General features: G+C 40.6%; 1 protein-coding gene across 2 annotated transcripts in view; it reads left to right on the forward strand.

Annotated features, from left to right (window-relative positions):
• The first annotated feature begins 12138 nt into the window (after positions 1-12138).
• NLGN4X (neuroligin 4 X-linked) overlaps positions 12139-24281 on the forward strand; it is a 192123-nt gene continuing 179980 nt past the window's right edge. For both annotated transcript variants that reach the window (XR_005102801.1, XM_037378386.1), the window contains exon 1: positions 12139-12539. The gene's annotated coding sequence lies outside the window, so the exon portion shown is untranslated. The remainder of the gene's footprint in view (positions 12540-24281) is intronic.

Here is a 24281-nt window from a genome sequence, read left to right on the forward strand (position 1 = left end):
AAAAACCCAGTTATGGTGGCTTCACTCTGCAGGTTAAGTAGGAGAAACAACGCAGTCCAATGAGAGCTAAGCCACAGCTTTCTTTGGAGTCCTCTCAAAGTATTTGATGATAATATCCATCGTTAACAGAGTGCTAATACAGTATTATTCCCAAACTGCAAAGGTCAACCCATGTGGAGACACAGCAGCAACAGTGTCGATGCTAGCTGTTATTTTGCATTTCAAGGAAACCAAGTTTGAGAAATTATTTATGTAAGTTATCATCTTTAAAAAGAGCTATCCAAAAAAGAGGAAACAAGCTTTTTTTAAAGTATTGAACTAACAATTATTCAAAATGTGTAGGAAAACTACATGCATGCTCTGTTAATATTGTCCAGAATATAGCATTTTTTTCCCAGCTTGCTAACTTAACTGACTTGGTTGAAGTTGAGGCAAACTGCAGTTTTTTCCAAATTTGGTCTTGACGAGTGCACTTCTAGCAGTGGGTTACAAAATGTTTTGTGAGTCATGTCAAATAGTGATAGAAATCCACTGCTTTCACCTCTCTCTCTTGAGTCCAGTGAGTGATCAAGGGGTGCTGAGAGACAGTAACTGCATTTGATCATAGCAGATTGTTTTCACTCACCCTGCTGGCAGCATGGAATGACTGACAACCATACAAGGAAATAATAAGTGCTAAAAGGGGCAATGATATGTTGGGAGAAAGGAAAAGAGAGAGCCAAAAATCACTCTGTTGTTAAAAATTTGTAGGTGATGGCTGTAATAGTTGCTTACCACTTTTCAAAAGTGTTTTTACTATAATCTTATACAATCTATGCTTCCACTTGCTGCATCCACCAGTTGTCATATTAAATATGTGTAATAACTGCTTTCAGGGTAGACACTGCCTTTTTTATGTGATTGTACTAAGCCTCATGGGATGAAACTGCAATAAATGTAATTGTTAATGCAAATAAGATATCAGTTAATATTACAGATTTATTAATAATATGAAGTCAGGAAGGGCAGGTGACGACCAGCTAGGCCTGTCATTAGGGATGGCATTTTGCACAGTTCACCTTTTTTAAAAGGATAATACAATGCATCTTTTAATTTACAGTCCTGTAAAGAACACTGTCTGTGGTGGTGTTTGACAAAGAATTAGGAGATTTTTTTTAGATTGTCTAGTCTTATATGTATCCGTCCCCCCATTTTCCCAGGCTGTCACATGTGTAGACATATCAGAATCACATAATCATAGAACGGTTTGGGTTGGAAGAGACCTTAAAGATCATCTAGTTCCACCTGCTCTACCACAGGCATGGACACATTCCACTAGACCAAGTTGCTCAAAGCCCCATCCAACCTGGCCTGGAGCACTTCCAGGGATGGAACAATTATAACTTCTCTGGGCAACCTGTTCTGATGTCTCACCACCCTCACAGTAAAGAATTTCTTCCTAATATCTAACCTAAATCTACCTTCCTTCAGTTTAATGTCAATTTCCCTTGTCCTATCATTACACAGCCTTGTAAATGTGCCTCTCCAGCTTCCTCATTGGGCCCTTTTAGGTGCTGGAAGGCTGCTAGAAGGTCTCCCCAGAGCCTTCTCTTCTCCAGGCTGAATAACCCTAACGTTCTCAGCCTGTCTTCATAGAAGAGGTTCTCCAGCCCTCTGATCATCTTTGTGCCGCTCCTCTGGACTCACTCCAACAGGTCCATGTCCTTCTTATGTTGAGGGACCCAGAGCTGGATGCAGCACTCCAGGTGGGGTCTCACCAGAGTGGAGTAGAAGGGGGAGAATCACCTCCCTCGACCTGCTGGCCACGCTTCTTTTGATACAGACCAGGATTCGGTTGGCTTTCTGGGCTGCAAGTGCACATTGTTGGGCCATATTGAGCCTTTCATCTACCAGCTCATCCAAGTCTTTTGACTCAGGGCTGCTCTCAATCCATTCTCTGCCTGGCCTGAATTGATACTGGGGGTTGCCTTGACCCAGGTGCAGGACCTTGCACTTGGCCTTGTTGAACTTAGTGAGGTTCACATGGGCCCACCTCTCAAGCCTGCCAAGGTCCGTCTGGATGGCATCCTTTACCTCCAGTGTGTCAACTGTACCACACAGCTTGGTGTCATCGGCAAACATGCTAAGGGTGTACACGGTCCCACTGTCCATGTTGCCAACAAAGATGCTCAGCAACACTGGTCCCAGTACCGACCCCCTTCATTACTGGTCTCCACTGGGACATTGAGCTGTTGACCTCTACTCTCTGGGAAGTGCTGGGTCCTGTACTTGGGTCACAACAACTGCACCCACCACTATAGTCTTGGGGAAGAGTGGCTGGAAAGCTGCATGGAAGAAAAGGACCTGGGGGTGCTGGCTGATGGCCAGCTGAACATGAGCCAGCAGTGTGCCCAGGAGGCCAAGAAGGCCAATAGCATACTCCGTCTGAACTGTGTTCAGTTTTGGGCCCCTCATTGCAAGGGAGACGTTGAGGTGCTGTAGCGTGTCCAAAAAAGAGCAACGAAGCTGGTGAAGGGTCTAGAGAATAAGTCTTGTGGGGAGCAGCTGAGGGAACTGGGGTTGTTTATCCTGGAGAAAAGGAGGCTCACGGGGAGACTTTATGACTCCCTACAACTACCTGACAGGAGGCTGTAGGCAGGTGGGGTAGGTCTCTCCCAGATAGCAACTGACAGGACAAGAGGAAACAGCCTCAAGCTATGCCAGGGCAGTTTTTAGATTGGATAATAGGAAAAACTTCTTCACCAAAAGGGTGGTGAAGCAGGCTGTGCAGGAAGATGGTGGAATCTCCATGCCTGGAAGTGTTTAAAAAATGTGTAGATGTCATGGTTTAGTAGTGGGCCTGGCAGTTAATGGTTGGACTCAATTATCTTAAATGCCTTTTCCTACATAAACAATTCTATGATTCTTTGAGTGCAACCATCCAGCCAATTCCTTATCCACTGAGTGGTCCATCTGTCAAATCCATGTTTCTCCAGTTAAGAGATAAGGATGTTGTAAGGGAGTGTCATATGCTTTGCATAAGTCTTTGAAGTCTATGGCCGGATTTAATTCTATCAGAGCTTTAGCCTTCTAACCTGATCCCTGGCTGCTCAGGCAAATTCTCTGTATTCCTCCAAGGCTACCTGTCCTTGCTTCCACCCTCTGTAGACTTCCTTTTTGTGTTTGAGTTTGTCCAGGAATTGCTTGTTCATACATGCAGGTTTCCTGGTGTTTTTGCCTGACTTCCTCTTCGTTGTTTTGTTTGCTCCTGAGCTTGAAGGAGGTGATCCTTGTATACTAACCAGCTTTCTTGGGCCCCTCTTCCCTTCAGGGCTTTAACACATGGTACTCTACCAAGCAGATCCCTCAAGAAGGCAGAGTCTGCTCTTCTGAAGTCCAAGGTAGTGAGTGTGCTGTGTGCCTTCCTTGCTGCCCTAAGGATCTTGAACTCCACCATTTTATGGTCACTGCTGCCAAGGCTGCCCTTTAGCTTCACATTCCCCACTAGACCCTCCTTGCTGGTGAGACCAAGGTGTAGCATAGCACCTTTCCTTGTTAGCTAGTCTGCCACTTGGAGAATAAAATTATCATCAAAACACTCCAGGAACCTGCTGGATTGCTTATGCCCTGCTGTGCTGTCCCTCCAACAGATATCAGGGTGGTTGAATCCCCCATGAGAACCAGGACTTGTGAATGTGAGGCTGCTCCCATCTGCCTCGTGTTTGATCTTCCTGGTTGGGTGGCCTGTAGCAGATGCCATAAACTCCGGGTTGATCAGCTCCTCATCCATCCCCAGGTGGAGCTCTGAGCACTCTTGCAAGTCACTGACATAGAGGGTGACAGTTCTTTCTCTTTTCCCCTTCCTGTCCTTCTTAAAGAGCCTGTATCCTTTATTTCCAACACTCCAGTCACAGGAGCCCTCCCACCACGTCTCTGTGATGCCAATAAGATCTTAGCCTTGCGGGCATGTGCATGTCCATAACTCCACTTGTTTATTCCCCATGCTACATATGTTTGCATAGAAGCATTTAAGGTGAGCCCCTGATGAAGCTGACTACTAAGCAGTAAGACTGGTTGGAGTGGCTGGAAATCCCTTGTGCAGCTATATAAGACAAAGAAACTAAGCAAGATTGACTTTTCATTACTTGGCATGAATTTAACACAGCTTTAAGTCAAAACAAGCAGCAGAGCCATCAAACTAATGGAACACATGGTTAAATAAGTGTGCTTACTTACATTTATTACATATACCCATATTAGTTTTAAACATGTGTACTGTGATGGTATCCAAAGACTCCTATCAAAGTTAGGACCTGAGTGGAGATAGGTAAGAAAATATCTCTCCCAGAGAGTTATGTTCTAAATGTCACACAAGAAGATGAAGGCTGAGAAGGATATGACCTATAAATAAATGAACATGATGGTGACTGACACAGTTTTATTTATTAAATGTTTGTTGTTGCTGCTTTTCCCTAGATAACTCATCCTGGGGAATTATCTTACAAACTTGCTGAAAATAATTAGCAGAAAAAATATCCATGGCAGATGAGGTTTTCAAAGCTTTTGATAGATCCTGTCTAGGTCAATGGAATATTTTACCAATGAGGACTTTGATAGCAGTAATGGAAGTCCACCTGAGCCTCTACTGATGATAATACTACCAGCAGACACACTGATAAATTATAATGGGCACAGCAGCAGCAGCAGCAGCAGCAGCCACTCCAGAAACATCCTTAAAGTGAATTTCCTTTAATGGCTGGGAAGACAAATGGCTCACATTTTATCATTGGATTCCTCCTCTTTCAGAAAATTGCCAATAAACTTCCTGTTCTTAGCTGAAGATTTGGCAGCAACTTGGACATAACAAATTTAACCCATTCAGTGGCTTTCATCTGTTTATTTATGTCAGCTATTTGTTCAAACTGTTTTTCTTAAGCCGACCGATCTTATGTCTTTTCATACCTGAAATTAAGATAATTTGTTTTTTAAATGGCTCACCACTGAAGTAGTGTTTCTGAGGAGGCCAGACTCCTGTAAAGTTGTTATTCAAAAGTGATTGCCTGTACTGTAAGTACCTAAATTCATGAGGTACTTCCTATTTAGATTGGGGAGTTATTTTCTGGTCTTCCCAGACCCACTCAGCATGAACATCTTGTACCTAACTCTCCCTAAACCCAGCCAGAACCCCAGAGCATTAGCTGCGGGCACCAAACAAATGTCACCAAATTTCTGTGGCTTAATGAGCTACCTCACATTGGCTGAGCTTGTGTGGTCTGTTAGCACTCTGATTTTCTTTCACTTAGCAAACAGTTGGAGCAGCCACAGCTTGAGACATTATTCCCCTATCCCATATTCCCCTATCCCAAGTTGTTTGCTCTTGTTCTGCTGCTGAAGACATCCTTGCAGCCAGCGTGGCAGAACAAATATTCCTTTTCTCTTACAGGTTAGTTTAAACTCCTATTCACTGCTCATTTAATCTAGTGTGTTGCCTATACTAAGTGGTTAACACACATACAAACTTTCCTTCTGATGATTCAATTTCAGGGAATGATGATCTCTGGCAGTGGTACGGCACTGGAGATAGTTTCACTAGTGCTTGTATATAAATGCTTTAGCTCTTTTAATTACAAGGTAAAACACACGGAAACTGTGTGAAGGAAACTGCCTTACATTTGGGATGGGCTAACAACATGCTGATGAATAGGTGGCTCAGCTGACAGGTAAAACTTGACAGTGTTCTCATAGCTTGGGGATCTCATACCTTGGTCTGGTAAGTGGCTTGATACTTGAGGCATTTCAAAGAATATTTATGCATACCCAGATCGTCTTATGAAAGTCATTGTCAGGTACATTAATGCTTCCAGAATTGCCTGGTTGCTATATAATAGCTCTTTTAGCTCAAGCATTCAGTGAGAGAAGATAGGAGGCTTGGATTCAATGCCTCCATCAGTCTGTGGAGTTTCAAAAATATATTCTCAAAAGACTGCAGTATAATAGAGGTTAGTTTAGGTAGAAAGCACTCTCCACATTCTAGCTGAAACTGTACTTTGGATAGCAAAAGAAACAAAATTATTTTGGCCAGGAAAAGCATGAATGATGTAATCCAGTGAGAAAGGCATTTGGAAATAGATATCACTACCTACTACTGAGACTGTCTTTTATGTAATTATTTTGCAAAGAGGAAAATAATTCCAACACTTCTGATCTTTTAATTGTCTCTCTTTGTAGTCCAAAAGCAGGAGATTTTCTAACAACTTCTAAGAATGATTTTTGCAGAAAATTTACTTGTCATTTGAAGCTTGCAGCTATAGTATTCTTTTGAAGTCCACAGGTCTGTAAGCAACATCTTAGAGGCCACCAGCTGTCAAAGGAGTTACCTGCAGAGCTATTATGTTTGGTTTTGAACATCCAGATCCTTAATGTTGTGGCTGTAGATAAAATTTAAGTTGCTGAAGAAAGCCGTCTTGTGGGTGAATGTGAGCTGTGACATTAGCATTAGGTATTTAGGGACTGTGTTTCATTTCTCTGCTTTCATTTAATGATATTTCTGCTGTCCTTCCTGTGCTATTCAAGCGCAGTTTAAGTTGTACATATACACCAGTAAACTGCTTTTTGTTTCTGACACGGTGTTAGGCATATGCTTTTCTGTAATCCTTAAATTATGCTATAAATAATTCTTTCTAATATTAATAACTCATCGGTCTGTGTAGCACTTTAAAAGGTTACAGAGAGCTTGTAAGTTCTGACTCCAAGGCACTTTGATTCTAATCTAAAAGAGAATGGAAGCAGGGGTGGATAACTAGCCTCTGGTTAGCTCAATCTTTCATATCAATGAAAGTTCCAGACTACATTTGTCAAGATCAAATCAAGATTTCTACAGGTATGCAGGGCAAACTGCACTTTCAGTGTCAATGTGAACCGTACATAGAATTCCCCAAAAGTATTTATCTGAAGCAAAATCTAACCATATAAACCCTTAAAAAATGGGCTGATCTTACAGCACAGGGAATAATCACGCTTATTATTAAAGAAGACAGCATTTTGTCTGTCTGTGGTAGGAGCTTTTTTAATGCTATTAGTCACATGAACTACCACAGCACTCAAGGAGCCTGATGGCACTGTACCTGTACAGTGCCTAATACAGAAGATATAAGGGTCTGTCCTCCAAAGATACAGAGCTAAATGGCAATAGGGCTGTTGGCTGGGAGTATGCATAGGGATTGTCTTGAATCACTATAGTTATAAATATCACCTCAGGCCTTGTGCTGTGTTGATTAGATGCGGTGGTTTGCATGGGCAAACTGCATGGGTAGAGCAAGTTTTCAACTGTCTAAAATATATTGCACAGAAATACACTGTATATCCTTTTTGCCTGTTTCCAAACATGCAAAATGAAAATATACATTAATCTAATGGTTAACTCATTTGTGTCTGAGAGATATTCTGAAGATTAAAGACACTACGCTACAGAAATGTTGCTATTGTGGTGTTGTCAGATATCGATCACACAAGTATTAGCTTTTTATTATTATTATTCACTTTTTGTTGTAGAAAAAATCAGCAAAGGCTGAGCATGTGAGATCTTAGTAAGAATCTCAAGGACAACATTAAATAATTGCAGGAAAAGTTTACAAATGCTATCTATAATGAAAAATACCAATGGCAACCAACCAGCTCTCCATAGATGTTAGAAAAGATGTATGCATTATAAATTGATCTCATTATAGAGTGATACCTGTATTAAAACTGAGAACATAGGTCACATCTTAAGACGACAGAATCATCTTAATCAGGGAAAAAAAATGTAGACATGATGATTAGTAACTAGGAACATGAGTTCCCAGCTCAGACCAAATGTGATCCTTGTAAAAACAAAAATGAGAGTTTGGAGTAAAATACTGCAACAATATGACATCAATGACAATTCCATATCCTATTCCAGAGTTAACATTTTGAAAAGGATCTTGATAAATGGTGAAGGCTGAGAAAAGCCTTGTAAGGATGAATCATAGTCTGGAAAGCCTGACTTGTAGTAAGATGCTAACAAAACAGAATCTAATTATCTCAACAATGAAAAGGTTAGAAGGTGGACTAATCATGATCTGTGAAGTATGTAAGTTGCAAAAAGAAGTTAATACTAAAAGGCTCTTTAACAGACAAAGTCACAGTGAAGTTCAATTTTCTGAGACAATTCAGGAATGTGATTTTGACAGTGAGAGTAATTACATACTGGTAAAATTTACTCAGATGTTGTAGCACCTGCACAAAATGAAATATTTACTTCACCTCCCGCCCCACCCCCCAAAAAACCCCAATAACCCACATACCTATTTCAACAGTAACTAGATGGCTTTATGAAAAAATCCAAAACCAAAAAAACCAAACCCAACAAAAAACCCAAACTGATGAAGCAATAGCCTAAATGATTCAAAAGATCTCTGCAGATTATTATAATGGTCTCTTCCAGCTTTGAAATTACACAGGAAAGTCCAAAGCCCAGCAAATGCTTCCACTCCTTCTGGATTGAAATATTGGCTCCATTAAACCTGATATCTCTATCTCTTTCGGGAAGTTTAAGGTTGCATCTCAGAAGGTATGTAACTACATATTCCTGTACTTTGCTGTTTAAAAAAAGGACCTAAATAGTTGAAGTGATCTTTCTGTGCTGTTATCTGTGTCTACAATGATTTGGGTTTGCACTTTTTGGAGAAAACCACACTAAAATTTTTAGTAAAAAATGCTAAGGAGAATGCAATTAGAATATAAATAGAAAGTCAGGCACATATCATGACAAACATTGTACATTTGGGAAGCTCTAGTGAGTATTAGGTCTCACAGTACGCTACTCTGAAATTATCGTATTGGCCATGCAGGTGGGAGTCTGATTATGTGGCATGTAGTATAAACAGCAGTAGAGTAAGCATTTGATTTTACTAAAAATGAAAGACTTTAAATTTGAAAATATATATGTGATTTTTGTGGGTAGTATTTTTGTTAATTTGTGTAATTTTCTGTGAAAATAGTTACAGATCAACAACTTATTTTATCAGCAAGCCGTAAGAAGATAAGCCACACAGGAAAAAAATTTCTTTCTTGAAATTTAGTAAATAGCATTTTGGGGGTACTCAACTAGGAAGTATTTACTGTTTTCCCCAAATCTTAATTTTCTTCATGTTCATTTCAAAATCATCTCTGGGTTTGTCCTGTTTACTTGGTGGACCTGGTGGACACATTCTATTTCCTTTGAATTCCTTTCTGTTCTGCAGTTTGGCATGGATTTCTTCTGCAGTTCTGATTTACTTGAAGTCTACAAAACACTATGCCTGCTATGTATTATCACCCTTGTATTCGGCAAGTGAGCTCATTCAGGGACCTGAGTAGATTCATTGTGGATTTCACTCCACTGAACACGAGCCTTTTGCACCACGAAACTAGTGAAATATCCCTCCAACTGCATAAAGTGTGTTAGGACCATACTGGCTCATCCTTGCACAAAAGGGAATGGAAGTCCATTGGCATTATGAATATTTGAGTAAGAAGACCAAGCAGACAACAGGAAGCAGTAAAGAGTCAATTGTTGTTCGTGCAGTTGTACAAAGCCCCTCTTGTCCTGCTTTAAGTCTGCATTTTGAATACAAATTTTTTGGAATGAATAACTACCAAAACAAACAAAATTTGAGAGGCACTCCTTTTTCTTTTTTTCTTTTTCTTTTTCTTTTTTTTCTTTTTCTTTTTTTCTTTTTTCTTTTCCTTTTTCCTCCTCCTTTTTCTCTTTTTCTTTCAGTTATAATTTCTTGCTGTTAATTTGAGCATCAATATGCAACTCACTATACCTGATTTAGAAATTAACCTGTGGAAACTTTGCAGTTACTGGACATGGAAGACCAAATCATGCCTCAGCTTGACGGACACAAAAAGAGGTTGCATGGGATGGAACCCAGCAGAGTCTGGCCTGTCTTCAGTCACACTCTCATGTACTGTGATTTCTTTAGATTTCACTGTTTACAAGTAGAGTCAAGTTGGGTTAATACTAGAATACAATGCCTCCTTGTAAGAAGCAATGGTGTTACTTTGCAAGTGGCATTGTTGTCTCTGAATGATTGTTCCTGGACTCCTGCTTGCAGTTATAAATATGCAGTGGTTTGCTCCAGATACCCTCCCAAATAAGCCACAGCTTCCAATTGTACATTTAGCATTCTGAAAGTTGTAAGAGGAGAAAAGTGCATTCCTGTGTTCTGACCAAATGCCTTTTACTTAAATCCTTTGATCATATACTTGTGTAGAGCCTATGGAAAGTTTAGCTTTACTGCTGTGTTTGAGAATATTTTGGTCATAGTTGCAAGCATTAGTTGCAGGCATTAGAAATGATCCTTCGGTAACCTGTAATAAATTGCCTCCTGATACTACAACACAGGTGGGAGATCATTATTCAGATTAACTAGTGCATACTTTAATATCCTCCAAATTTATCTTGTAAAATGCATGACATACTCATCAAAATAAAAAGACTGTCCTGCAAAATTTGGGACAGATGGCAGTGCAAGATGACATCTTTTCTAAATGTGTCAAAATGTTCACTCAGTCAAGCAATATGATTGGTTGCACATTCTGGGTGCGTTATTAAAATAACAAAAGCAGTAAAATTCACTTGCATGAACACCTGCTGCTAAAGTCACTTAAAATAAGTAAGGCAAAACATATAATTAAGTAATATAAAAATAATTATTTCACTGACAAATAAGTTAACAGTTTAATGTAGCTATTGCATTGCTTAAAATGTTTTAAGTCAGTGAATTACACCTGTACTTAGATTTACAATGTTCAAAACCAAAACACACCTCCCTAAGTGATACTGAAAGAAGTATCCTTCATACCATTTAACAAAACCCTATGTAAGAACAGACACACAACAGGCCTACTGTTGTCTACTAGATGGTATCTTTAAATCAGATACTATATATATTCCATTACCACTTGAAACAGGAGAGCGTAGAAGTGATTGATAGGTCCAATATCACAGCCAGAATTCAGATTTGAGAAAACAAAGCACTATCTGCTCTCTTCTGAGAATCTTACATGGTAGTAGAAAAAAAGCATCTAGAAAAGAAAAGCTGCTGATTATTTTTTTTTTCAACATCTGAAAATGTCAAAGACTCAGCTTATCAAGTCTAAGTGTTGTGGCATTAAGTCTTACCGAGGCATGAATATGGTTTTTCTTTCAAATTATGGAAAGACCTTCAAGACCCCTTTATTTTTTCTGTGCTTTGTTCTCAGATAACTTGGTCAATCCTTACCTGGTGTCACTGTGAGGTCTCGTGCTCTGGGTAATGTTAAGTGCTGTTATGAAAATGATCGAAGGAACTTGCTGTGGAGTGAAACAGGACATATCTGCTGGAGATCTGAGCATGTTATTTGCTACAGCACCCTCAGTCTGAAATTATACACAGGAAGTGAACCAGAGACTCTGTGTTCTAATACTTGGCAATAACCACAGAGCCCCCTTTTCAGCCCTTACGCTTGACCTTCACAAGAGCGGATAGCTAACTAAAACATGGACATTAAATAACTGGTCTGCTTATGGGAAAAAAAATATGTTTAAAACCATTGGGCACTGGGCAAATGTCTGCTTTGCTATTTTTGTATGGGAGAAAGGGGAACAAGAACAAAATGCCTCAGTGGCTGGTATGCAGTTATACTGTTAGCTCCATGTAAATGCATATGGGCGAATATGGTAACAACAGGCTGGCACTGTAGGAACTGCGGCTTCAAAGGGTTAACAAAGACTGCACTTGCCGTGCGTGCACGGAGCGGGGACACCGGCTGTCCGAACGGCGCGGCTCCCCCGCCGCACGCACGGGCCGGGGCCGGGGCCGGGGCCGGGGCCGGGGCCGGGGCGCGGCCGCTCCCCGCGCGCCATGCCCACCTGTTCGGCCCCCCAGGCCCCGGCCGGGCCCCGCCGCCGCCGCGCGCCGGGATGCGCCGCTCCTCGCAAGAGGCTGTGGATGGAGATACGGTTTCTGTAGTGATGGGGCCGACTGCGGAGAGCGATTGGCTGCCGGCTTTGTAAATTTCATTCAGTTTGGTCCAATAGCAGGAGGAGAGCGCCTGGTACAGCCTGGACCTCTCTCCCCCCTCTCTCGAGCTCGCTTCCCCCCCTCTCCCTCTCTCTCCCAGCTCGCCTTGCCTTGCAGATCAGTCTCTCCCCGGCTCGGGCTCTCTGCATAGGCAATCACAGCTCCTACTCGCAGACCCAACTCTCCCTCTCGCACCGATTGCAATGAATTTTCTGTTTGAATGTAGCTCGCTTACAACCGAGAACACGAGTTTCCTTCAAATCCAGTATTGTTGTCTTTCTTGTTGTTATTTTTGATCCCCCCCCCCCCTCCCCCTTCGTGGTCTTTGCATTCCTTTGGAGAAGCGAATCGCGTTGGATTCCAAAAAGGAGAGCAGGAACCGTGTGTGAATAATCCCGGCTGCATGATAGCCCGAGAGGATTTCCTGAAAGAATCTGGCTGTGTAAAAAAAGACCCCAATGCCTCTGCAGCTATTCCAGTGTTAAGGTAGGAGTACTGGATTTGCCGTTTGAGTGTTCATTTTCATTTTTTTCTCTTGCTTCCCCCCCCCCCCTTTTTTTTTTTTTTTTTTTTTTCCCGGCGAGGGTGGGGGAGAAAGGGAGAGGTGTTGCAGTTGGTACTGTGGCAAAGGGCGAGCAGTTTGCTGCAGTCGTCTGTGCTTTTACTTTTCCCATCATGATAAAGCGATACTTTCTTTCTGCCATCTCCACCATCATACGCGATCTCCTTGTCACATATGCATATATATGCAAATTTGTTTATTTTTTTATCCGCTTCGGTCTCGTCCCCGATATCCCTCTTGCACCATAATTTGTTTGGAGGCATTTTGCTGCAATCAGCTATTTGGAAAGGCTCTGGGGCTCTGTGTGAGATGTTTACAAAGTAGCTCTGCCTTACAGCCAAATAAACAGAAGAGTGTGGAGGAGAGGAGGGAAAAATATCTGCAGTACAGGCAGAGAAAGAGCGAAGCTACAGTTTTCTGCAAGCGCGGAGAGGGGCAGGAGCGGTACCTCATGCTCTGTGTGCGCCTGTGGTTTTCAGGGAAACACAAACCCAACACGAAGGTTTTTGGTTAACCGCTTCCCTCGCCACCACCACAACCACAGAAAAGCCAAAGGGGACGGGGGCTGGGGGCAGAACAAGGGAGGCGGCTGTTCAGAGGAAATCTTGGCTCTTCTTGAATTAAGCGGTTCACCCGCTTTGGTTTTAGCTATTCCGTGGTGGGGTTTCCTTCTTTTCCCCCCTCCCCCCCTCCTTTTTCCCAACCCTCTTCTTTTTTCTTATTTTCCTTTCTTTCTTTCCTTTCTGGGCTCGGGTAAAATGCCTGCTTTTGTGATGGGCATGGGTTTCCGCACGTGATGGAGCGGGGACTGGCACTGGGGAGAGCCAGCGTGCGCGGAGCGGTGGCGGTGGGGGGGTAAGAAAAGAAAGGAAAAAAAGACAAGACACGCAGCGCCACCGTCCCCCGCCCCCCCTCCCAGGTCGACAGTAAATTGGCTTCTCTGCAAAGCCGCGGCGGGGGCGGGCGGCGTAAGGCGCCTCCGTGGCTTTGCCCCTTTCCCGGGGGAAAGGCCGCTGCCAGCCCCCGGCTGCCCCGGGGAGCGGGGCCGGCCCCGCTGCAGCGGCCGTGATGGACGCTCGTCAGACGGGGGGGGGGGGGGGGGGGGGGGGAGCGGGGGCGCCGGCAGCCGCCGTTCAGCCCGCCCGCCCCCACACACGGTTCCGCGGGCGCACAGGGTCGGGGCGGACAGGGCGCGCCCCCGCGCAGCCGCTGCGGAGGGGTTCGGGGGAGGGGGAGCGCGTCGGGGCGGGCGTCCCGCCGTCGTGCCTTGAGCGGGGCTAAGAATAGATGGCGGCGCGGCCGGGAAACTTGGCCGGTTTAGGCGCCCGGCGCGGGGGGAGCGAAGTTCGCGGGGGGCGCGGGCGGGCAGTGGCGGGGCGCGGCCGCCAGGTGGCGGTGCGGGCCCTCCCAGACGCGCCGCAGCGCCGCGCGCCCCGCCGCGGGGCCGTCCCGCGCCCGCCGGCCGTGCGGGGCTCCGCCGGCAGGGAGCTGCGGGATCCGGCGGGCCAGAGCGGGGCTCCAAGGGGAGCTGACGTGGGTGTCCGGGTTGGGGTGCGGGTGAGAGCGGGGAGGTGGGAAGACTGGCGGCATTGGAGGTAGGGGCGCAGAGCCCCGCCGGAGGCAGGGTGCGATGCGGGGGAGCACCTGAGCGCGTGGCTGGGCCGGTGGGGCTGCCGGTGGTGGCCTCGGTGATGCAGCGAGCAGGGGGGGATGAGAGCCATTGAAACGGTGGTGCAAGGTGCCTGTGTGCAGCTTTTGGCATCTGTCGGCTTTGTGGAGGTGCTGCTTGTCACAAGGGTGGCAGGAAGGCATATGCAAGTTTAGCTGTTTTGCAGTTAAAAACAAACCACCAGGAGAAAAAAAAAAAAGAAAAAAAAAAAAGAAAAAAAAAAAGAGAGAGAAAAGAAAAAAGGGCTTTTTAGCCATATTTGATCGGTGTTGAAAGCAAACGCCTGTAAAACTCCAGACTGGTTTTTATTTCTAAATAATTGATAATGTTAAGGGCTTATATGCATATGTTTAGAAGCAGGTGATCAGAAAGCAAAGCATAATTGGATGAATTTACAAGCCATTACACCAAAACTGAAATCTCTGATATTTTTCTCCTCCAAAAACATAACTGCTAATTTAGATATCTCGTAAACTGAAGGGTAATAGTCCACATCCCATGGGACAAAAAATAAGTTTATTAATTATTAGATTTTAAAATCCTCTGTTAGCACTAAATAATTAAACTATTTTCTGTCACTCTAAGAAAATAAGTTATTTCCACTAACTTTAATTCCTAGGTAAGTACACAACTTTGCTTTGTTACAGTGAGCTATTTCGTATGTCAAATGAACTAAGCATTTTATTTTCATTTTACTTACAAAATAGGTATTTGATATTCTATTAATATCACCTATGTAAGCTTCTATATACATTGCACCCACATAAATATGCATTAAGGCAGGACATTTCAAATATTATTTGCTTATACTACTGAGTAGAGGTTGCATGCATTGTCTTATGAATCATATCCCAATGAATCATTAGAGACTGGCAATATGAAAGCATGTCATGCAGTTTCTGGTAACTCAGAACAAAAAGATCTATGATGGCATGTGTTTTCCTAAGAATAATATAAAATCAAATTTAATTTTTACCTACTCATTTTTATCATCTTGAAATTACTATCCCTTTGTGTATAAATACAGCTGTTACTGCTCTCTCTTTTCCCTATTGATATGCCTGTATATCATATAGATGCAATTATTGTTGGTATGCTGTGTGCAAGTACAACTTATTAAGTTGTACCAGATACTAAAACTGAAATGTAGTTTGGCATCCAAAATGCCTTGGTCCTCAAGAGGATTTAATTCAAGACTACTTTAAATCTCTTTTTTTCTTTTTTTTCGCCCCCACTTAATTTAACAGCCTTTAAGTTTGGTGTCTACTGGAAAGCATTTATGAACACAAGAAAATGTATTTTCTTCATTCTGCATTTCTCCCTAGAATTGTTTTAAAATGCAGTGAAGTATCACAAACATGTAGACTGTAAATTCAAAAATTCCCAATGTTTTTTCTTGATCAGGAAAGTGCAGAGGTCAGTGATTTCTCATTTCTTTTAAAGGCATCACAATGCAAGCAAACAAAATCAAGTCTCAAGAGCATGAATGAAACAGTCCAACTGGATTATATCAGGACAAGTGAAAAAAACAGTGGGTTTTAGTGGAGATGCCATGCTAGCCTATATATTTTTTTTCTTCTTACAAATATTTTATCTTTGTAGCTGATCCTATGTTCTTGGGCAGATCATTCACCTGACAATTTTTACATTTGATAAAAATGTCAATCTTAATAGGCATCCTTCAGCTGAAGACCTGTCATGTAGAGATGAAGGCAAGAGGCAGAAAGAAAAACTGTTTAACTGAAGCTCTGTATTAAAGATATCATATAGAAAAAAGGACTTGTTTTGCTTTTTCTTAAGAAAAGAGTGATTCAAGGAACATTTACTGACTGCTGCATAGAGGTTTGCACATTTGTTTTTGACAGGTTCTCAATACAGCCTCCTCTTGGCCTTTCAAACACGCATGCTGCTATTTGATGGCTGAATCACATAGTGTAAAGAACAGCTCCACCTGGGTAGGACAGGAATAAGCATCATACTATATAACCAGCATATAATTTAGTCATTCTGTCACTTGAAGACTTGTCATCGAGATTCAAGATCTCTTCTGCATGAATAAGATTGGTTAGTTATGTGCACTGAATTACAAGGATATGAGTCTTTAATTTTTTTTTTAAAATCTATTAAAACCAAAACAAACACGAGCTGCACAAATCAATATAAGTCTCTCATGTCCAACTGCAGCTATCCTCTGTCACTGTTCAACTCATGCTCCCAGGCAATGTTTGTAAAGCATTTATGCTGTGAGCCATTTCGATCCTCACACCTGACAAGGTTATGTACTCAACTCTGTCACCTTTTAATAGTTCTCAACTTCCCATTGTGTTTGTTTTAGTAGTCCTCAGATTGGATTTGAAAGAAAAAAGAGAAAAAAAAGCATCAATAAAAAACCCCCGACCGAATTAAAAAAAAACACGTTGCTGTCTAGTGGAGGAAAACCAAGTTTTATTAACAATACTCTTGGAAGATTATTTGCAATGAGATAGGACATAATGCTAATCGACTTTTCACAACTTAAAAATAGATCTAAAGATAGAGAAGAGAAAATTGAAAAATATTATTTATAGACAGTTTGCAGCAGTTTAATTTAAAAGGTAGGAATTTTTTTCTGAAGATGTTACAAGCAAATTCATCCCTCTTTAACTCATGTAAACTAATGGGATGAATAAGCTGTATATGAAACAGGGTTACTTTATGGCCTGCATGCGTAGCTCGCGTAAGGATCTGAATAGAAGCAGCCCTTGTAGAACACTGGCTTTTCCTGTGAGATCTGCAGTGGGCTTTACCAGTGTCATAGCTAATTCAAACTGAATGCATGACCACATGCTGGAACGATTCCTAGCTACGAATGCTCAGATTTGTACTGTAATAATCTAAAAATAAATTGTAGTCACTGATGTCACAATGTATGATTCTTTCTTTCGGCTGTCTTCTGTGCTGAGCCCACACACCACTCAGTGTCATAGGACATATTTCGGTACGTGTATGCCACTGACTAGCTTCAGTAGAGAGTTAGGATTTTCCATGCTTGTCTTTCCTCTGTTATTTATGTGCTCAGTGAGATTTGCAACTTGAGGGGAGGCTGAGCCTTTCAAGAGAGGTAAGCTTCAAAAATGAATGGCACTCTTACTAGAAAAAAATATTTGATACTATCACAGTGGACTGATTCAATTCACTTTGAAAACTGGAGGAGTACATAGCCGTCATAAATGTAATTATTCAAATAACTTCCTTTAAAATTATTCTTTTTCATTGCTTATAGAGGGACTATTTTAAAATATTGCACAGACTGAGTTTTGTATTAGACGGAATGTGGTATTTTAATAATAATGTAACTATAAGAGATTTGTAGAATAAAATGTTTGGTTTTCTTCCTAGAGTAGCCAGCAGTCAATTACAGCTAATTCTGCAGTGGATGTTATGATTTCATATACAGAATGAATTAGCTGATTTTTATTTACTTGTATATTAATTTATTTTTAAATAAATAAAAAGGTAATTTTGAGATTTAGTTACACAACTCATTGAGACTAAAACCAGTTTGGTATTTCACCATAATAGACAAATAGATGAGATAGTAGTGGCATGATTTGATAGTAGCAAACTTCCATCTAACAGCATCTTTCAGATTTGCATCTATTGAATGCAGTAGACAAAAATATATAGCCTGCTGCTGCTCAGTGCAAATGAGTCTAGAGGTAAGACCTTTCCTTTGTCCTCCAAGTGGAGGCAGTTACTGACATTTAGGAGAGAGGTCTAGCACAGCCAGGAATGGAAGAGGACAATCATGAATAGGATTTCTGTCCCGAAGTCTTGCTTGAAGTGCTCTAACTGCTTGATTATTTTGAAAACACCTATTGCTGTAGTGTCTAGGTAAGTTACAGGCCCAGTACAGACCAAGAAGAAACAGATTTTCAAACTCTTGAGACTGTGCTTTGTGGCGTGGCTGTCAATTCTCCTTCTGAGTAGGGCTGGCTGGCCATGCTGATCAGAGCCATCATGTGGTGATCCTGTGATACTGTTTCCAGACATCTCTAGGTAGAATGGTCAAGCTTCTCTATGTTTTAAAGTCAGTTTGGACCCTTAGTGAAAAAATAGTCAGTTTAATGGCAACAAGTCCTCTTTCAGAAAACCTGTTTAGAAGTACTATGGACAGGGCTCAAAGAGTTACCTTTTCTGTAACAGGATTTCTTTTATGCTTTTGAAATCTGGTGGAAAGTAAGTGGACGAACTTCAGTAGCTCTTCTGTTTGGTGGGTCTTTTTATTCCAAAACAGAATGCAGTAATCAGCTCCAAATACCTATTTTTTTATATTCCAACAAACAAATATTACTTTATTTGTGATACTTTTGACTTTTGAGATGCACAAGCCTTACTTCCTATCCATCCAAATGTAATAAATCAAGGGCAAAGCCTCATTTTGAAATAAAAAATTTGGAATGGAACCAAATTCTTGGTGTTTATTTCTATATCTTCCGTACAGATTGACTTTTATGGTCCTAATTTTAGACTTAATTTTTAAGGTTTTCATAAATCTTAAGCTAGATGTACCAGTCAGTTTTTATTTTGTTAAAGTTGTTTGCAGACACTACAGAATTCTGCCATTAAAAAGAGCAGGAAATTAGTCAACATATCTAAAAATTAAAACTTTTCTTCCTTTCTATTACTTTACTTATTTTAGTCCACCAGTCTATATCACTTATCCATTAAATATCTCTTTCAAACACTTGGGCATATACAGAACAAATGATCTGAAAATGATATAGGGAATATATTTGTGCTCTGAGATATGATTCAACCTTTTCTGACCTTCTGTGTATGATTTTCAGATCTGTCTTTTCAAATAAACAAAATTAGTGTATTTTTCATATGGGACCATGTAAGTTATGGCTGTGTGCTGCCTAACATACAAGAAATTTTTACTCATTTTCTTATTGGATGTAGCATAAACCATTAATATTAAAAGACTTGTGTAACAGGACTGGCATTAACAAACCATTGACAGCTTAGTGTCATGGGATCAGTTCTTGTTGGATTCAGTACAAAAATTCTCTTAATTTCCAAAGGCTTTTGGTCAGGTCCTATGAGTAAGTACTGTTTGGATAGAATTATATGGGATATTTGCATAGAACTGGCAACATCATACAGCTTAAAAGTTTTCTCCCAACTTCATGTTAAGTTCTGCTAAGGAAATTGTCTTCAAACCTTTGTTGGAAAAGTAAAAAAGGAAGCAGTAGGTTCTGAAAAATGATGCATCTCCATCCCTTCCTTGAAGAGCTTGTTATAGGTGTGGATGTTTATGTGTACTAGAAAAGTATCCTTGAATATATAGGAGCATATACTGTCTCAATTCACGTTCTGTTGGTGACTCTGTTTATAAAGACAAATGGTTGTATAGAAATCTCTTGATTTCTTCCTGAAGTTTCTTGGATTTGTTTTTCAACAGAAGCTGGGTGCATGTTAGTAACCAGACTGATGGAGTACACACAGTTTGTACACCTTTCCATCCAGCCATCTTGTTAGCTGTGGTTGTGCTGAAGAGACAGTTTTTGCCTTACCTCCAAACTAGCTCTGTAGTACTGCTACGTTATCTCCCTGAATGTTCGGTTGTCCTAGTTTGGGATGAGAGATTTCAGTATTATTTTATAGATGATTGTGACAAAAGAGGGCAAAAATTCTCTCCTGGATTCCAGCGGAATTATGAAAGAAGAGGTGAAACCAATGTGAATCTTTGGTACAGCTGCCATTACCAAAACTCTCTCTGAAGTTTGTAAAGTAATAGGACTGTATCTGGATTTCATGGGATATGTCAGGCAAATAAAAAAAGATTCTAGCAACAACCAGAGGAAGAAGCTAGTGAGTTATCGCTGTATGTGATGTACCCTTCACCCAAACTTTAGAGCAGATGGTTCAGTGCAGTAGTTCAGGACAACCTTCATCAATCAGTGTTGCTTCTCAGTCAGGTACATAGTCACTGATTTGTTGGCTGAAGTCTCCCAAGCCAAATGTATCTCTGTCACTAATACAATTATTATAATGCCTGCCTACTGCATTTTATATTATCTACATGAAAGCAAAGATAAGTTCTCAGTACACAATGGCGTAAAGGGAAGTAGAACTTCCTGCAAATTATGCACAGCTGGACAGATGAGCTGTGGTGCCCGAGGCTGTGAATTTGTATTAACACAGCCAGCAGTAGGTCTGCTGCCTGCATTAGAAATGTTCAGTGTGTCTAGTTTCCAATGTGCAGGTGGTGAATTGGGGGACAGATGATGTAGATCCACTGGTTTTGACAGATTAAATAACAGCAGTTGGCATAACTGGAAATTAATCACGGAGCTGAAGGAGATCTCCTTAGGGAAGAGCCAGCATATTAATTTCATGCTCATTGTGATAATACTTTGTGTTAGTGTAGGTGCACAAATTATAGTACAGGATAGGTGGACTTACTGCTTCAATCTAAACAGGTTAATAGTTATTAAGAAAATACATGACTTCGTTTAATCTGACTTTTTTTATGTCTTAAGATCTTGTAGCTGAACTGTGGATTATGGTTTTTGAAGGTAAATGCTTAGTGTGTATATTGCTTTGATGTCATCTTTACATATGTTTCAGATACAGTGCCTTAGGAATTTGATAATGCAGGTCAGCTGGCAGAAATATTTAAAGAACAGAGTAAATTAGAAGGACCAGTAAGACTTTTATACTACTGGACTGTGAAAGGCATGCAATATTGATTTGTCTGCCCTGATCTGGTACAGAGGTGAGATATTACTGAAATGCAGTGGGTTAATGGTGCAGTTAGCATGTACCGTTATCTTGCATTGAGTTGATAGGGTCATGGAGTAGCACGCAAGCACAAGCAAATGTAGTTCCCCTCTAGAATAGCTAGCTGGCCCATCCTCATTTGCACTACAGTGTATTAAATATATATTTCTCCTCAGAATTGCCAGTCTGTATTTTCCTTGCCCTGTTTGCTTTGAACATAAGATGTTACAGTGAAGTGTCCTCCTGCCCAAATCTGTCTTGTCTAAGAGTTTTGGCTTCAGAAAAGTGAAATTAAAACATGTAGTTAGGATCTTTCATTTTCTTCAATTCTGCCTTTCCTGCGAGTTGGTTGCTGTTTTTCTTTTTCTGTTTGTCTCTCTTTTTTTCTTTTCCTGTAACGTAATTTGTCTTAGCATCCCAGATCCTGTGAAGTGCTTTCTTCCATTTGTGACTTATTTAAAGGTGTAATACTAGTCAATATGATGATGATGGCTTCAATAGCTAAAGCAAAAACCCCATTATCTCTTTGGTGATTTGCATTAGCAGTTCTGTTATGCTTAATTTGAGTGCCTTTTTGTGAAGTATTTCTTGTTCTGGAAATAGAAATTATATTAGTAATGTAGAAGTTATATTAGCAAAGCTGTAGAAAGGACAGGAGATGGGAGTGATTGTAATAGTGGTAGTGTGTTGAATTCTGTTAGTTATTAGCTAGATAAGAATTGGAAGCTAAATAAATCTTTCATTTTGTATATGAGTAAATGAACACTGGACCATAACGCTTTGCAGAATCATCTTTCTGTGGCCCCTGGAGGGTGGCCATTTGGTTAGGCTTGGTATTTCACTGCTTTCTGAAAGCAGTTAGAGCTGGTTTATTCAAAAGCAACCAGAATACATTAAGTTGGTGAAGATACTGACTGGAGCCAAAGGCATCAATAAGGATGATGGAGAAACGGTCCAGTTCCATTTTTGAAGAAAATTCATGGGTTTCTTAACAGCAATGATAGCATTTGTGGCACCACTTCTCCCTCAGAATACATGAAAGCTAAGCGCTGCACATAATTGCGTCTGAGGAGATTCCATATTCCAGTTCTTACCTGTTCTTCTGTGCAAGATGAGGATGCTTCTTAAATGACCCAGTCTCTCCTCCTCTTATTCATCATTCCTACCTTTGCATGGTGTTTTCCTTCTCTTACTTTTCATCACCTCAAGATGCCCATCCTAGTCAGAGACTGTAAACAGGCAATGAGTCATAGACAGATTACCTGTTTCAGAAGAAGAAATAGAAGGTTAAGATGATTAACTTTCATACAAAAGAGTAACAGAGAAGAGTGAGTGCGATGTGGTAAGAAGTCAGTTGCAGTTTTGGTAGTCTCAAAACAAATACAGGGCGCTCGCTAAAGAAGTAATATGAGAATGTAAGATAATGATAGGAATGCAGTGATGACACATAGGGACAGTGGACATGCTAGAGCATAGAGAATAGAGTAGTAAGAGGAGTGGCAGTTCAAATACTGGATTCTGGGGAGCTTATAATTAGTGGGATACAAGTCAAGGCAGACTTACAAGAGGAGGTGATGCTTTTGGACATGACAGTTTTGTTTAGTCTGAGGGGGTGCAATACATTAGAAGTAAGTTCACTATATGGATCAAGGTAAAAATATGATGCTTAGTATCATCATCATTCGATAGGGACCTAGATTGTACTCTTTGAAATTGAGTCTGTTTTCTTCTGAATAATCTTTTAAAATATTTTTTTGTCCAAATAAAGCATTTATTAAAATATCACTATTGCTTTTTAAAGGAAACCATATCCAGTGGATCATCACTGAATATATTTCTATTTAGGATTATTTGTTTGGTTGGGTTTATCCCATTTTCCCAAGAATCATAATAAATCATCCTTTCTGTTTCATTTCAAATACATTGGGGGTTTTTGGTGATTTTTGGGGTTTTTTTAGTTTGTTGGTTTTGTTTGTTTTGGGTTTTTTTCCCTTAGTATGGCAAAATTTACTATTAACCTGCAGTTCCTCAGAGAAATTAGTCTTGCAGAGAAGTCATACAGAATATGGAGAAATATACCTGGGATTATATAAAGGCAGGCTTAACAAAGTGTGTGGGTTCTGATGGTTCTGTCACTGGTACATGGAGGGGCTAGGGATTAGAGTAAATGTATCTTCACATGTATCTTCATCCTACTCATAAACATCACTCAAATATGTTAATGTAATAGCTGCCAAAGAGTCTTTGAAGGGGCTGCTGTACCATTATTTCACATCTAAGTTATTTTCCATAGTTACAAATCTTTTCTCGGAACACTTTTATTTTTTTAAATTGATGTACCTCTGCACAGCCCAAAATATTGTCCTTTAAAATAGTAGATCTTTGGTGAGAAATAAAGCAGCCAGGAAATCAGTTTTTCCTCAGAGTATGCACAGTACTAGCCTTTCTTTCATGTCCTTAATAAAGAGGCTTCTCTTAATGGACATATTGCATACATCAGCACTTTTAAGAGCCATTTTTCTTCACTTGCTGTGAGCTGTATATTTAAAAGATTACAAACATGACTAAGATCTCATCGGCACTGTTTTTATATTGCTTTATACCACGCTCTTCAGTGGCACTGTGCCTAATATTTGAGCATCTAGAGATATTAATTTAGTGCTTAAAAACAGATAGTGAGGTTCCAGGATTTTTCTCCTCTTTTTGCAGCTAACTTCTCATCATTTAATGTATTAATTTGGCAGAGGTCTCTTTTCTGCCAAGAAGAACTTGTTCTCTGTGGAGTAAATTGTTTACCAGCCAGCCATATATGTTTGCCCTAGTGAATGTGTGTGAAATGGTCCATCACAAATTCATGTAACAGCATTAACCTTCTTGACACTATGAGTCTGAAAAGTTAAGACAAGGATAGAGGTGAATGACAGGAGGTGGTGAAAATGTGATTCTTGAACATGACACACATTTTACTATGTGTAAATAGGCTTAGAACTTGAGTGATTTTTAGAGATGAATTTATGTTCTAAATTTATTTCCCCCCTTTAGCAAATACAAAATAAATATAAAATAAAAATAAACAATATAGACAAAAAATATATTAAAAAAAACCAGGAAGATTTTATTTTATCAGAATTTAAAGTCAAGTGGAAATGTTTTAAATTCTGAATCCATGCTAACTTCTAGTATGGGCTCAGGTTAGACAGAAGTTTCATGTACAGGAGGATGAATAATC

The sequence above is a fragment of the Falco rusticolus genome, chromosome 2, assembly GCF_015220075.1.
Source record: "Falco rusticolus isolate bFalRus1 chromosome 2, bFalRus1.pri, whole genome shotgun sequence".
In the NCBI taxonomy this organism is placed as follows: Eukaryota; Metazoa; Chordata; class Aves; order Falconiformes; family Falconidae; genus Falco; species Falco rusticolus.